Source organism: Schistocerca americana, chromosome 7, assembly GCF_021461395.2.
Source record: "Schistocerca americana isolate TAMUIC-IGC-003095 chromosome 7, iqSchAmer2.1, whole genome shotgun sequence".
NCBI lineage: Eukaryota > Metazoa > Arthropoda > Insecta > Orthoptera > Acrididae > Schistocerca > Schistocerca americana.
Genome location: NC_060125.1, coordinates 592,456,471 through 592,469,173, shown reverse-complemented (window position 1 = coordinate 592,469,173; position 12,703 = coordinate 592,456,471). Strand labels below are relative to the sequence as shown.

At 42.7% G+C, this 12,703-nt stretch overlaps 1 non-coding gene across 1 annotated transcript; it reads right to left on the bottom strand.

The window, feature by feature from the left end:
* Nucleotides 1–9,231: 9,231 nt before the first annotated feature.
* Trnas-uga lies at nt 9,232–9,306 on the bottom strand. Its single transcript has one exon. It is a non-coding gene; the product is annotated as a tRNA-Ser (tRNA).
* Between the last annotated feature and the right edge of the window lie 3,397 nt (nt 9,307–12,703).

Below are 12,703 nucleotides of genomic sequence, written 5' to 3'. Positions count from 1 at the left end.
CCCAAGCACGACTCACGGCCCGTCCTCACAGCTTTACTTCTGCCAGTACGTCTCCTCCTTGCTTACAAACTTTACAGAAGCTCTCCTGCGAACATTGCAGAACTAGCACTCCTGATAGAAAGGATATTGCGGAGACATGGCTTAGCCACAGCCTGCGGGACGTTTCCAGAATGAGATTTTCACTCTGCAGCGGAGTGTGCGCTGATATGAAACTTCCTGGAAGTTTAAAACTGTGAGCCGGATTCAAATGTCTCTGAGCACTATGCGACTCAACTTCTGAGGTCATCAGTCGCTTAGAACTAATTAAACCTAACTAACCTAAGGACATCACTCACATCCATGCCCGAGGCAGGATTCGAACCTGCGACCGTAGCCGTCGCTCGGTTCCAGACTGTAGCGCCTAGAACCGCACGGCCACTACGGCCGGCTCACTGTATGCCGGGCCGAGACTCGAACTCGGGACCTCTGCCTTTCGTGGGCAAGTGGTAGAGCACTTGCCCGCGAAAGGCAAAGGTCCCGAGTTCGATTCTCGGCCCGTCACACAGTTTTAAACTTCCAGAAAGTTTCACATTAATGAGGTCTGTGCTCCTGTGACAATAAGTAGTTTGATGTTTCTCCCACGATACACAGCATCTATCACGAACTCATTTTCGGTCTGATTTGGACTGGAACTAACAGAAATCACTGTCTCTGGCAAGGGGCGGAGGGAGTGGTGGCCCGTACGTCCCCGTACTCGCTTAAAGATCTGGCAGAATGTCTGATGTTCGCATTACCATTCTTCTTGTTGCAACAATCTCTCAAAACATGACCCTGCACCCACAGTGATAGATTCGATTCTCTTTACAATCCTTACGCTGGTGACCCAGCTTATTGAATCTGTAGCATTGTACTGTTGTGTTGAAAACTCTGCGTTCTTGTTTTTGCATCTCATTCGGTCGTCTTAGTGCTTCAAGGAAACCAACAGCTGATGCTACTGCTTCCTGAAACGTTTTACATCGCGCCAATCGAACAGCTTTGCTTACTTCCTCTCCGTGCAACCCATGAACGAATGTGTCCAAGGCTCTCTGGTCGGCTTCGAACAACTGAATGCGATTTTCATTTTCATCTTCTAATAACTCCGTACGTTTGAGCGTTGATGTTTCGAATTCTGTGAAGCTGCTCTCTGTAAAATCGGATCGTGTTTTTACGTTTAAATCTCTGAACAACAATCGTTCTAAGCTCATTGTAATCTTCTGTTTTCATGCAAGTAGGCTCCGCGCTAATGAAATCTTGTGCTGCTCCCTGAATTCTTAATTTGTCAAACACTAGCTTATCGGAATCTCTCCATGATCCTAGCAGGGCGGCACCTTCAAGTTTACGGAAAAACACTTTCACGTCATCTTCGGGTTTCCCGCTAAGCACTGGTACTGATGGCAATAATGAAAAATTATTTATTGTAGTTGTAGTGCATGAACTATCATTTGACAAATCTTTCGGAATGTTACGCTCGCTTCTTTCTGCTTTTAACTGCCGAATCTCTTCTTGCAGTTCATTAATAACAGTTTGTAGGTCGACAACGTTACTCTGACTGGATTGCGATATTTCGTCTAATTTAACGCCAATGAGTCACTCAAATGTAAAATAAAAATTCATCACTGCGTTTCATATTCTAGCCAAACTGGAGTAGACGAACCTGAATTCCAGTGTTGGATGTCCCCGCGCAGTCGGAAGATGTTCACGCCGCTGCTGCTCGAAGTTCACGTTGTACTGCTCCTCTTCGGGACTGAAGATTTTCCATAATTATCCCCATGCTGACACGACTTCCATAAGGGGGTAGTTTGTGTTACTGCCCAGGATGATAATTAGGCAAAATATTTGCCAGTATTTGTTAGAGGTGGGTCCTTGAGGTACAGCAATACACGAACACGAGAAGTAAGTTGAAACAGTTTTATTAACAAAGACGGATTATAAAACACGCACGCTACGCGTACCCACCATCACTGTGTCTGACATCCTAATCACGGTCGTGTCGAAAGGCTCCATGGTGAGCTAACAAGGGAATCTCCCCATCGCACCCCACTCAGATTTAGTTATAAGTTGGCACAGTGGATAGGCATTGAAAAACTGAATCCAGATCAATCGAGAAAACAGGAAGAAGTTGTGTGGAACTATTAAAAAATAAGCAAAATATACTAACTGAGTAGTCAATGCGCAACATAGCCAACATCAAGGACGCTGTGTGCTGTAGAGCGCCGTGGTCCCGTGGTTAGCGTGAGCGGCTGCGGAACGCGAGGTCCTTGGTTCAAGTCGTCCATCGACTGAAAAGTTTAATTTTTTTTTTTCAGACAATTATTATCTGTCAGTCCATCCGATGCGAGGTAACTGCGCCGTAGTATGGGGACGCCACACCTAAACAAACATCGAAACACACGACGTCAGTCGACTACAGCGCACGGAAGAGAGAGTATTCCTGCTAACGAGGCTCCCTGGCTGGCAGTTGACTGTTCGCTACTTTGGACGAGAGCGCATTAAATACGTGAGATGTATTCCGTGGGCAATATGAATCCAGCAAATATAGCTCGCGACTTCAATAACAATCGCACGGTTTTGCGGTGCGGTCGCAAAACACAGGCACTAAACTTATTACAGTGAACAGAGACGTCAGTGAACGAACGGACAGATCATAACTTTGCGAAAATAAAGAAAGTAAAATTTTCACTCGAGGGAAGACTTGAACCACGGACCTCTAGCTCCACAGCGGCTCACGCTAATCACGGGACCACGGCGCTCCTGCGCTGACAGTGTCTTTCGTGTTGCCTATCTTCCACGTGGACTACTCAGTTTGTATATTTTGCTTACTTTTTTCATAGTTCCACACAACTTCTTCCTGTTTTCTCGATTGATCTGTGTTCAGTTTTTCAAGGCCTATCCACTGTGCCAACTTATAACTAATTCTGAGGGGGGTGCGATGGGGAGGTTCCCTTGTAAGAAAAGAGACATATTCGCGCCCGAGGCCACGCTAGTTAATACTGCCCGCTGCGGACGGCGGCCAGTCGCGTACTCTGCATTGCAATGCGGCTGGACGCTCCTCTACTGGCGAAGCAAATTGTCAGCATTCCAGACAGGTCGGCTGGCGAGCGCGTGTTACGTATCGTATGGCTGCGCGCAACCCGTAGATCCTTACAATATTATGTATTTAGTATTTTCTACTATGTCCACCATTTCACTCAGCCATCAAAGTATACACTTGAGTTTGTAGTTTTCATAAAAGCAGCCCGTTCTGAAAGCTGTACTTGTAGAACCATACAAGAATAAGACGACGTATAGGAGTGTTTGATTAAAGTGTGACTTGTGTGTGGTTATCTATCAGGACTGACGTGGTACTTGTGTATAGTGTTATACCATAATCTTCCAACGAGAACTGTGTTTCAACAAAGCAGTTGCTTCTACCATAAAGCTATTAACAATTCCGTTCATTCTGAAGATTCAGTAATGTAACTGTGTCGATTTTTCTACCAATTAGAACCTCTTCCTTTTACTTCAAATGCTAAAATAAACACACATATTACAAAATGTAATCATTTGCATTGGCTTAAATAAACGATAAAATCAAGCTATTAGAATCATAAAACAGTTGGTCCTATGTGTCTTAGCCAATGTGTGTGAAAGATAATGTTGGAAACTCACATGTTAGTCACGATTTCAGTAATCCTACTTGCGACCAAGATAGTATATGAAAATAAAATCTCTGTAATTTTTTCCTGTGTTCACATAAGGTCGCAAACATTTTTGCGGCTACTTAAAAAGATGTTGTAAATTCCTTGAAAGCAGTCAGCAATTAATATTACAGCACTGTTACCATGTCTTTAACAACAGAACACAAAAGCAGGACAATGATGATGTCATTCAAATAGAATTACGATGGGTACACGTGCATAAAACGACGCAAAACGCTAGTTTTATGAAATTGTTGTGAAAATTTTAGTACAGGAAGCAATTAACTGTTGATGGTGCACTATAAATGATAACTTCAATTAACGTTTCGAATCCACACGAACCACAATAATTGACATAAATCGAAGATTAGTACACTATTATTGCAGATAAAATTCAGTTGCTGAAATCCTTTCATGCATATTTTATGTCTTTGAAAAGTCTTTGTACTCATTACAATAATTTTTAAACTTAATTAAGTTACTGATAGTGATAAAAACAACATTTAACTGTATGTTTCGTGTCAACGTAAGCCACAGCCCTCCACTGACTCATTTGTCCTAATAGTGCTATTCCGACATACCCTGTCGGACAGAACCTCTGGTAGTGGTGTTCGAAAATCGTTCGTGGAAACGTTAGTGTCAATGAAATTTTGGACCAGGCATGGAGGTGTGCTTAGATAATGTAATGGGGAATCCACTCGCTAACGATAAGTAGGAATTTGCGTTCGAGTCTGTGGCTTTAGCTACACCTGGGATCGGTAAAAATGATTTTCAGTGAAATTCGCCAACAGCCATTCAATGTGACATGGCACAAATCCGCTTTGTGGATTTTATCAACGTAATGTGATAATGAATTTAATGGCTGAAGTCGGTTTCAGGTCTCTGGTCCCGAAGATCGCTTGTGCTATCACGTTTCTGTAACCATATGCAATGTAAATATTGATAAATCAAAACATGTCTTTACAGCTCAGTATTTATTTCATAAACAACTGCTGCCAACATCCATTTAGTTGGTATCCACAGAACTAGGAAGTATTACAGGTTTGCATGATGTACCACAGCTTGGTTTCTCTCAATAATTCATTTAACGAGAGGGAAGTGAGGTCATAAAAACTAAATATAAAAATATATTTAACAATAGAATTAAGTTGCTTGAAGGCCAGCTCTATTTTCGTTTATACTAGTACTAATGTAAAAGAGTTTTTCTGTTGTATATTAAAATTGTGTGAATCTAAAGGCTTAGCCTAAACGATTCATTGGGTTTCAAAGCACTGTTTATTTGCAACTATACAACACACAGAGACGGGTGATACATGGAATGATAGATACATCCACCATGTTTTTGGTACATTCTACAAATATTCAATATGTGCATCCTTGGTCACCTGACAAATATCCCAATGTTCCACACATACTTTCACTAGCATGTCTCCGCCAACGTCGGTCGCAGCATCAAAACTTTATTCTTAACATAATCCAAGAGGAAGAAATCACATCGCGTGAAATCCGGCTGAACTGGAGCGGGGGGAGGGGGAGGGAGGGGGCATAGCAACGGAGGAACATCACACAGACCAGCGCGCTCTGTCAAGCGATGTGGAAGATCTCTGTTGACAAAGGCATGGACAGTTGTGCTCCACTGAGGTGAAGCTCCGTCCTGTTGATGGATGGAAGTCGAGAAGTCAGCAGTCAGTTGTGGCAACAACCACAACAGCAGCATATCCAGGTGCACGGAACTTGTCGCCATCTGCTCTATGAAGGAAAAGGGGCCACACATCTTTGTCTAAATTGTGGCACAGAGGACATTCACTTCTGGTGAATCCCTTCCCAACTGCACATGGACATGTAACAACACAGCACACCACATTCTAACATTGTGACAACTCACGTTTCCTGACAGATGGAAAGTCGCCTTGACGCTGAACATCGATGTCCTCGCAGTCGCCATCATCTTCCATAGCTTGCTACATTTGGGTACAAAACTACATTTGGCAGGCATAATCATCTAGGGTCAGCTGTTGTAACAGTTGCAAATGGAAGGGTTTGAAAGGCAAACCACCGCAAAACATTCTAAACGGTTTTCGGCGGAATGCCCAGTTCACAGCTTGCATAAGTGGTTGATTTTTGTGGGCTGCACGCAAAGCCCTGTTCACACATTCCATCATTTCCTCTGGAACTCACAGTCGCCATATGCTTTTTCCTTTACACAGACAACCAGTATCACGAAACTGGCGAAAGCAACGCAAAATGCACTGGTGACCAGGTGTAGCTTTTCTACTCGTATATTTGCGTATGAATACACGCTTTTAAGCCGGCCGGAGTGGCCGAGCGGTTAAAGGCGCTACAGTCTGGAACCGCACGACCGCTACGGTCGCAGGTTCGAATCCTGCCTCGGGCATGGATGTGTGTGATGTCCTTAGGTTAGTTAGGTTTAAGTAGTTCTAAGTTCTAGGGGACTTATGACCACAGCAGTTGAGTCCCATAGTGCTCAGAACCATTTTGAACACACTTTTAAACTTGGTGAGTGTTTCTATCTTTTCATGTATCGTCTATCTTTGTATGCCATATACTTGTCAGTAAACAGTGCTTTGAAACCTAATGAATCATTTAGGCTGACTCCGTATTTAATGTGGTAGTGACCATACCAGAGACGACTATAATTTTTACACAGATGTCTGCCATCTTAGCAAAATAAAATCGGGGAAATTTTTGCGAATCTTAAAACGACTGGGAATTTGTGTATAAAATGTCTCATCTTAAAGGCATATTTACGCTGATTCAAAAAATGGTGATAGATTTTGCGAGGCTATAATATTTCCGAAGATAATTTAGTATTAAGTTTATATTTTAGTAATATTGACTCAGCTGATGTGTTTCGAATATAGTTGTATTTGTACAGCTGTCCATGCAGCTTCAACGCGATACCACAGTTCATCGAGAGTAGTGACTGGCGTATTGTGACGAGCCAATTGCTCGGCCACCATTGACCAGACGTTTCAAATTGGTGAGAGATCTGGAGAATGTGCTCGCCAGGGCAGCAGTCGAACATTTTCTGTATCCAGAAAGGCCCGTACAGGACCTGCAACATGCGGTGGTGCACTATCCTGCTGAAATGTAGGGTTTCGCAGGGATCGAATGAAGGGTAGAGTCACGGGTCGTAACACATCTGAAATGTAACGTCCACTGTTTAAAGTGCTGTCATTGCGAACAAGAGGTGACCGAGACGTGTAACCAATGGCACCCCATACCATTACGCCAGGTGATACGCCAGTATGGCGATGACGAATACACGCTTTCAATGTGCGTTCACCGCCACGTCACCAACAGGGATGCGACCATCATGATGCTGTAAACAGAACCTGGATTCATCCGAAAAAATGGCGTTTCGCCATTCGTGCACCCAGGTTCGTCCATGAGTACACCATTGCAGGTGCTCCTGTCTGTGATGCAGCGTCAAGGGTAACCGCAGCCATGGTCTCCGAGATGATAGTCCATACTGCTGCGAACATCGTCGAACTGTTGGTGCAGATGGTTGTTGTCTTGCAAACTTCCCCATCTGTTGAATCAGCCATGCGGATAAGATGCCTGTCATCTCGACTGCTAGTGACACGAGGCCGTTGGGATCCAGCAAGGCGTTACGTATTACCCTCCTGAACCCACCGATTCCATATTCTGCTAAGAGTCATTGGATCTCGATCAACGCGAGCAGCTATGTCGCGATACAATAAACCGCAATCGCGATAGGCTACAATCCGATCTTTATCGAAGTCAGAAACGTGATGGTACGCATTTCTCCTCCTTACACGAGGCATCAAAACAACGTTTCACCGGGCAACGCCGGTTGAGCTGCTGTTTGTGTATGAGAAATCGGTTGGAAACTTTCCTCATGGCAGCACGTTGTAGGTGCCGCCACCGGCGCCAACTTTGTGAGAATGCTGAAAAGCTAAACATTTGCATATCACAGCATCTTCTTATTGTCGGTTAAATTTCGCGTCTGTAGCACGTCATCTTCGTGGTGTAGCAATTTTAATGGCCAGTAATGTAACTCCCCTCAGAGAATATTGTTTTTATGTGTTACAACAAACTTAATATTCATTTTATATCTGGGTATATTTCCGGCACCGCCTTCGACGGACACTTCAACGGGGAAAGAGGTGTAAGAGTATAGTGGCATCAGAAGTAACATCCACTAAACAGTGAAAAGTTGTTCATCGAGTATAAATTTAGATCTAAATGAACATAAACGATGACTAGTTCTTTTCATTCCAATAACTGAGTAAAACATCTCTAAAGTCTTTAAAAACAATCTATTGGGCGAACTGTTCCTGATAAATCAAACTTGCAAAAATTCTTACACTTAATTAGAGAACTTTCCACAGGTACACCCTTACCTGTACATGAACCAGACTCCAAAAGACTGCCACACTGTATTCCGATAAATTTCTTTCAGCCCTTCGGCATGTTTGGCTTCTAGATCTTCATGCTCAGCAATACATCGCACCTGCACCTGAAATAATCCGTCTTCTAGGGATGATTTAACTTCCGCGCACTGCTCCTCTAGCTTTTATTGTCTGCTACTACAGTCGTCGCTAACCTTTTGTTACAATGAATCACCATCACTTGAATCCAAACATACAGTCTTCTTACACTTTCTCTACCTTTTGTTCTAGCCTACAACCTCAAGAAATAACACTTATATTATATTCCTTAGTGAGTGAGAATTTGTTTTAATTAAGATCATTTTTAAGATCAGTAAACATGTGGTACACACTTCGAAACAATTGGTTCATACTTCAGAATAACTGCTCTGAGTCTTATTGTAATGCTAGTAAACATTCGGTGCAAAGTTTCCAAGACAGACTCCAACATAATGTTATTACGTACTCGCACTGCCTACTCTAAGTACCTAGACATCTGACACTGTTTGTGCATCAGTTTTCAATTACAGCTTAGCACTAAACTCAAATACAGACCCACACTTCCCTTCAAAATTATCGATTATTATACAGAGTCCGCCAGAAAAATGAATACACCCTTTGTCAGGTTCTATAGAGAGATCGATATTGTTGTTCGATTTGAATCATGAGTGTGTTTAGTACGGTCTTTGGCTCCACAGATGTTAGTACTTTCATCTCGGTATTCAGAAAACACAATGCTTCGGGCACGCTTGACATTCGAGTAACGAAAATGTATTGTGAAGTGGTTTTTCAAGTTTGATAATGCCGTTGAAGTGCAACGTCAATGGAGACGGGAGTTTGAAACAGAACTACCAACCTGCTTACCAATTAAACGTGTCACTGTCAAGTTTTAATTGCATAGGACGATTTGCGATATCCACAAAGGAAGATCAGGAAGACAGCATACAGCTACAAGTCCTGCTTCGGCGGCTCTCGTGTTGGAAACGTTTGTTAATTTTTCACAAAAGTCTGCTACGCAATGTGCACATGAAGTGGGGGTTAGCAGTACTAGTCCAGAATGAGATTTTCACTCTGCAGCGGAGTGCGCGCTCACATGAAACATCCTGGCAGATTAAAACTGTGTGCCAGGCCGAGACTCGAACTCGGGACCTTTGCCTTTCACGGGCAAGTGCTCTACCAACTGAGCTACCCAAGCACGACTCACGCCCCGTCCTCACAGCTTCACTTCTGCCAGTTCTTCGTCTCCCACCTTCCAAACTTTACAGAAGCTCTCCTGCGAACATCGCAGAACTAGCACTCCTGAAAGAAAGGATATTGCGGAGACATGGCTTAGCCAGAGCCCGGCAGAAGTGAAGCTGTGAGGATGGGGCGTGAGTCGTGCTTGGGTAGCTCAGTTGGTAGAGCACTTGCCTGAGAAAGGCAAAGGTCCCGAGTTCGAGTCTTGGTGCGGCACACAGTTTTAATCTGCCAGGAAGTTTCATAGCAGTACCAATGTACGAAGAATTCTGAAATCTGCAAAGTGGAAAGTTTACATTCCACGATTACTGCACGCGATTAATGATGACGATCCTGATCGCCGAATGCAATATTGCGAAGGGCATCAGCAAATGGTGATTAATGAGGAACAATTTGTGACGAAGAAGAGTGGAGTGACAAGGCACAATTTAAACTTAATGGAACCGTGAAACGGCATAACAGTTTGTACTGGGCCACGGAAAATCCGCATGTTTATGTGGATAAAACAGTCTCTCTACCAGGGGTTCACGTGTGGTGTGGACTATCATCTAGAGGCTTAGCAGGACCCTTTTTCTTTTATGCTACTGTCACTGGAAAAGGGTACCTGGAAATGTTATGCACCTCAATTTTGCCGGGTATACGTGCGCTTTATGGAGCTGATGAAGTGGTCTTCTACCAACAGGTCGGTGCGCCACCACACTACTACCTAGCTGTACGAGCTTTCCTAGATGACAATTTTCCGGGGCATTGGATTGGACGAAGAGGACCCATTGAGTTCCCTTCACGGTCGCCAGATCTAACACCTATGGACTTGTGGGAAACTGTGAAAGATAACGTCTATTGACACAAGCAACGCATGCAGGAGGAACTTCGCCGGGGGATTACAGCGACATGTGCAGCGGTTTCCACTGACGTAGTTGCCGCGACCGCTCATCGTTCTGTTATTGCGTATAGCCGCCAGCGGTGAACATTTTGAACATTTAAAGTAACCATGTGCTAAACTAAAAGCTATACAAGATGTGCGATCAATTATTATATGTAAAATAAACACATAAGTAATACTTTTCCTTTATTACAGTGGGTATACATTTTTCTGGCGGTCTCGATATTTTGGGATTTTCCGCAAAGCTCGATAGCAACTCGGCTTTCGAATCATCGTTATATCATAATTCGGCAAATTTTCTTTTTTTGATCAGAGTAAACCATTTGATCAACAATTACATAAAAAGTCTTAGTTTTTACCTTAGACCTTATTCCGGGCGCGATTTTACATCATCCTTACCCGTATCTTCCACGCCGTACTCTGACAGCTTACATACGACTGCAGTGCTGTGTACTCTGGCCAGAGAGTTTCGCTTTTGTTCTGAAGCTGCTAGACTTCTGCGATGCCGCTACTCTTCTCTAAAAATCTTGCGTACAAGTACATTAATACCGTTCTTCCAAAAATCAGGTCACTACTCTGAAACTCCAAACAAACAAAAGCCATTATTACTTTATTTTGCAGGGCGCATGTACTAAAATTATGACATTGCAGGATTTGTCTTTGTTCATGATAGCAGAAGTGTTTGTTCATTAACACGCGGGCATATAAGAATTTCAAATTCTTAGCAGAAATATTGGCAACTGTCATCGGTTGATGGCTAAACGTTCGTCCGCTTATGATACTTCCATTTTACCGTTAAAAAATACTTTCTCAAATGCGACTGTGTTTCACGTACAGAATACGGTTTCAGACTCTTGCTACAATTCATAATAAAGAAACTAACATTCCAGTCATTCTGCATTTTCACTTTTCTCCCCCACTCGAGATACAACGTGAATTCTATTGTAGTTGCTTCCAACGTTACGAATTTCCAGAACATAAGAAAAAAAACACGAACCTCATTTTACCAAAATCACGAAGTTAACAATATATAATTATCACAGATAATTCTGTACAAGGAGTAAACAGCTAATTTACGCAACGGAGAGCTCATCTGAATAAAATTACTTCTATGGTACGTAGACTACAATAAATTGTTGTTTCTTCTCCATTGTTAATGAAATCTAAAAAGGCACTTAGATTAAATATTTATGAATAATTAAAATTTTCCCATACCAAGCGTTATGGTCTTCGAGCTTTGACTTGAAGAGATGTAATCAGCTAGAAATTATCCTTTCCATTTGTCGTTGGATCTGATCAAATTTCGGGGAATTTTAGATTCGTGAGCAAAATCATTTCAAGCTGGATTAGAGTACATTGTGATTTTAGTGTGACCGAACGATCTTGCACAATGATTTATCAAAATAGGTGTAATCTCATGCATCTGTACGACCACTCCAATTTAAGTAGATCGCAGTTTTTTCCACATATCATCAAATTAATGACCACAGTTCCGTCATCTACTTCTGAGTTTACAGCTACGTCTACATAACTACTCTGCAGTTCACAGTTAGGTGTCTAGCAGAGGATTCATCGAATCACCTTCAAACTATCTCTCTGCCGTTCCACTCTCGAACAGTGTCCGGGAAAAACGAATACTTAAAACTTTCCAAGCGAGCTCTGATTTCTCTTACTTCATTACAATGATCATTTCTCCGTATGTAGGCGAGCACCAACTTAGCTGGGGACTGAAATTTCATGAGAAGATCATGCCGCAACGAAAAACGCCTTTGTTTTAATGATTTCCAGGTCAACTCGCCTGTTATATCCGTGACACTGTCTCTCCTATTTCGCGATAACGCAAAACGAGCTACCATTCTTTGAACACTTTCAGCGTACACCGTCAATTTAATCTGCTGCGGATTCCACACCGCGTAGCAGAAGGGGATTGACAAGTGTGATGTAGGTAGTCTCTTTAGCAGACCTGTTGCATCTTCTAAATGTTGTGCCAATAAAGCGCAGTCATTGGTTCACTTAACCCACAACATTATCTATGTCATCGTTCTGGTTTAAGTTAGTAGTAAGTGTAATCTCTTAGATCTCATAACTAATGAGGAGGTTGTTGTTGTTGTGGTCTTCAGTCCTGAGACTGGTTTGATGCAGCTCTCCATGCTGCTCTAATCTGTGCAAGCTTCTTCATCTCCCAGTACCTACTGCAGCCTACATCCTTCTGAATCTGCTTAGTGTATTCATCTCTTGGTCTTCCTCTACGATTTTTACCCTCCACTCTGCCCTCCAATACTAAATTGGTGATCCCTCGATGTCTCAGAACATGTGCTACCAAACGATCCCTTCTTCTAGTCAAATTGTGCCACAAACTCCTTTTCTCCCCAATTCTATTTAATACCTCCTCATTAGTTATGTGATCTACCCATCTAATCTTCATCATTCTTCTGTAGCACCACATTTCGAAAGCTTCTATTCTCTTCTTGTCC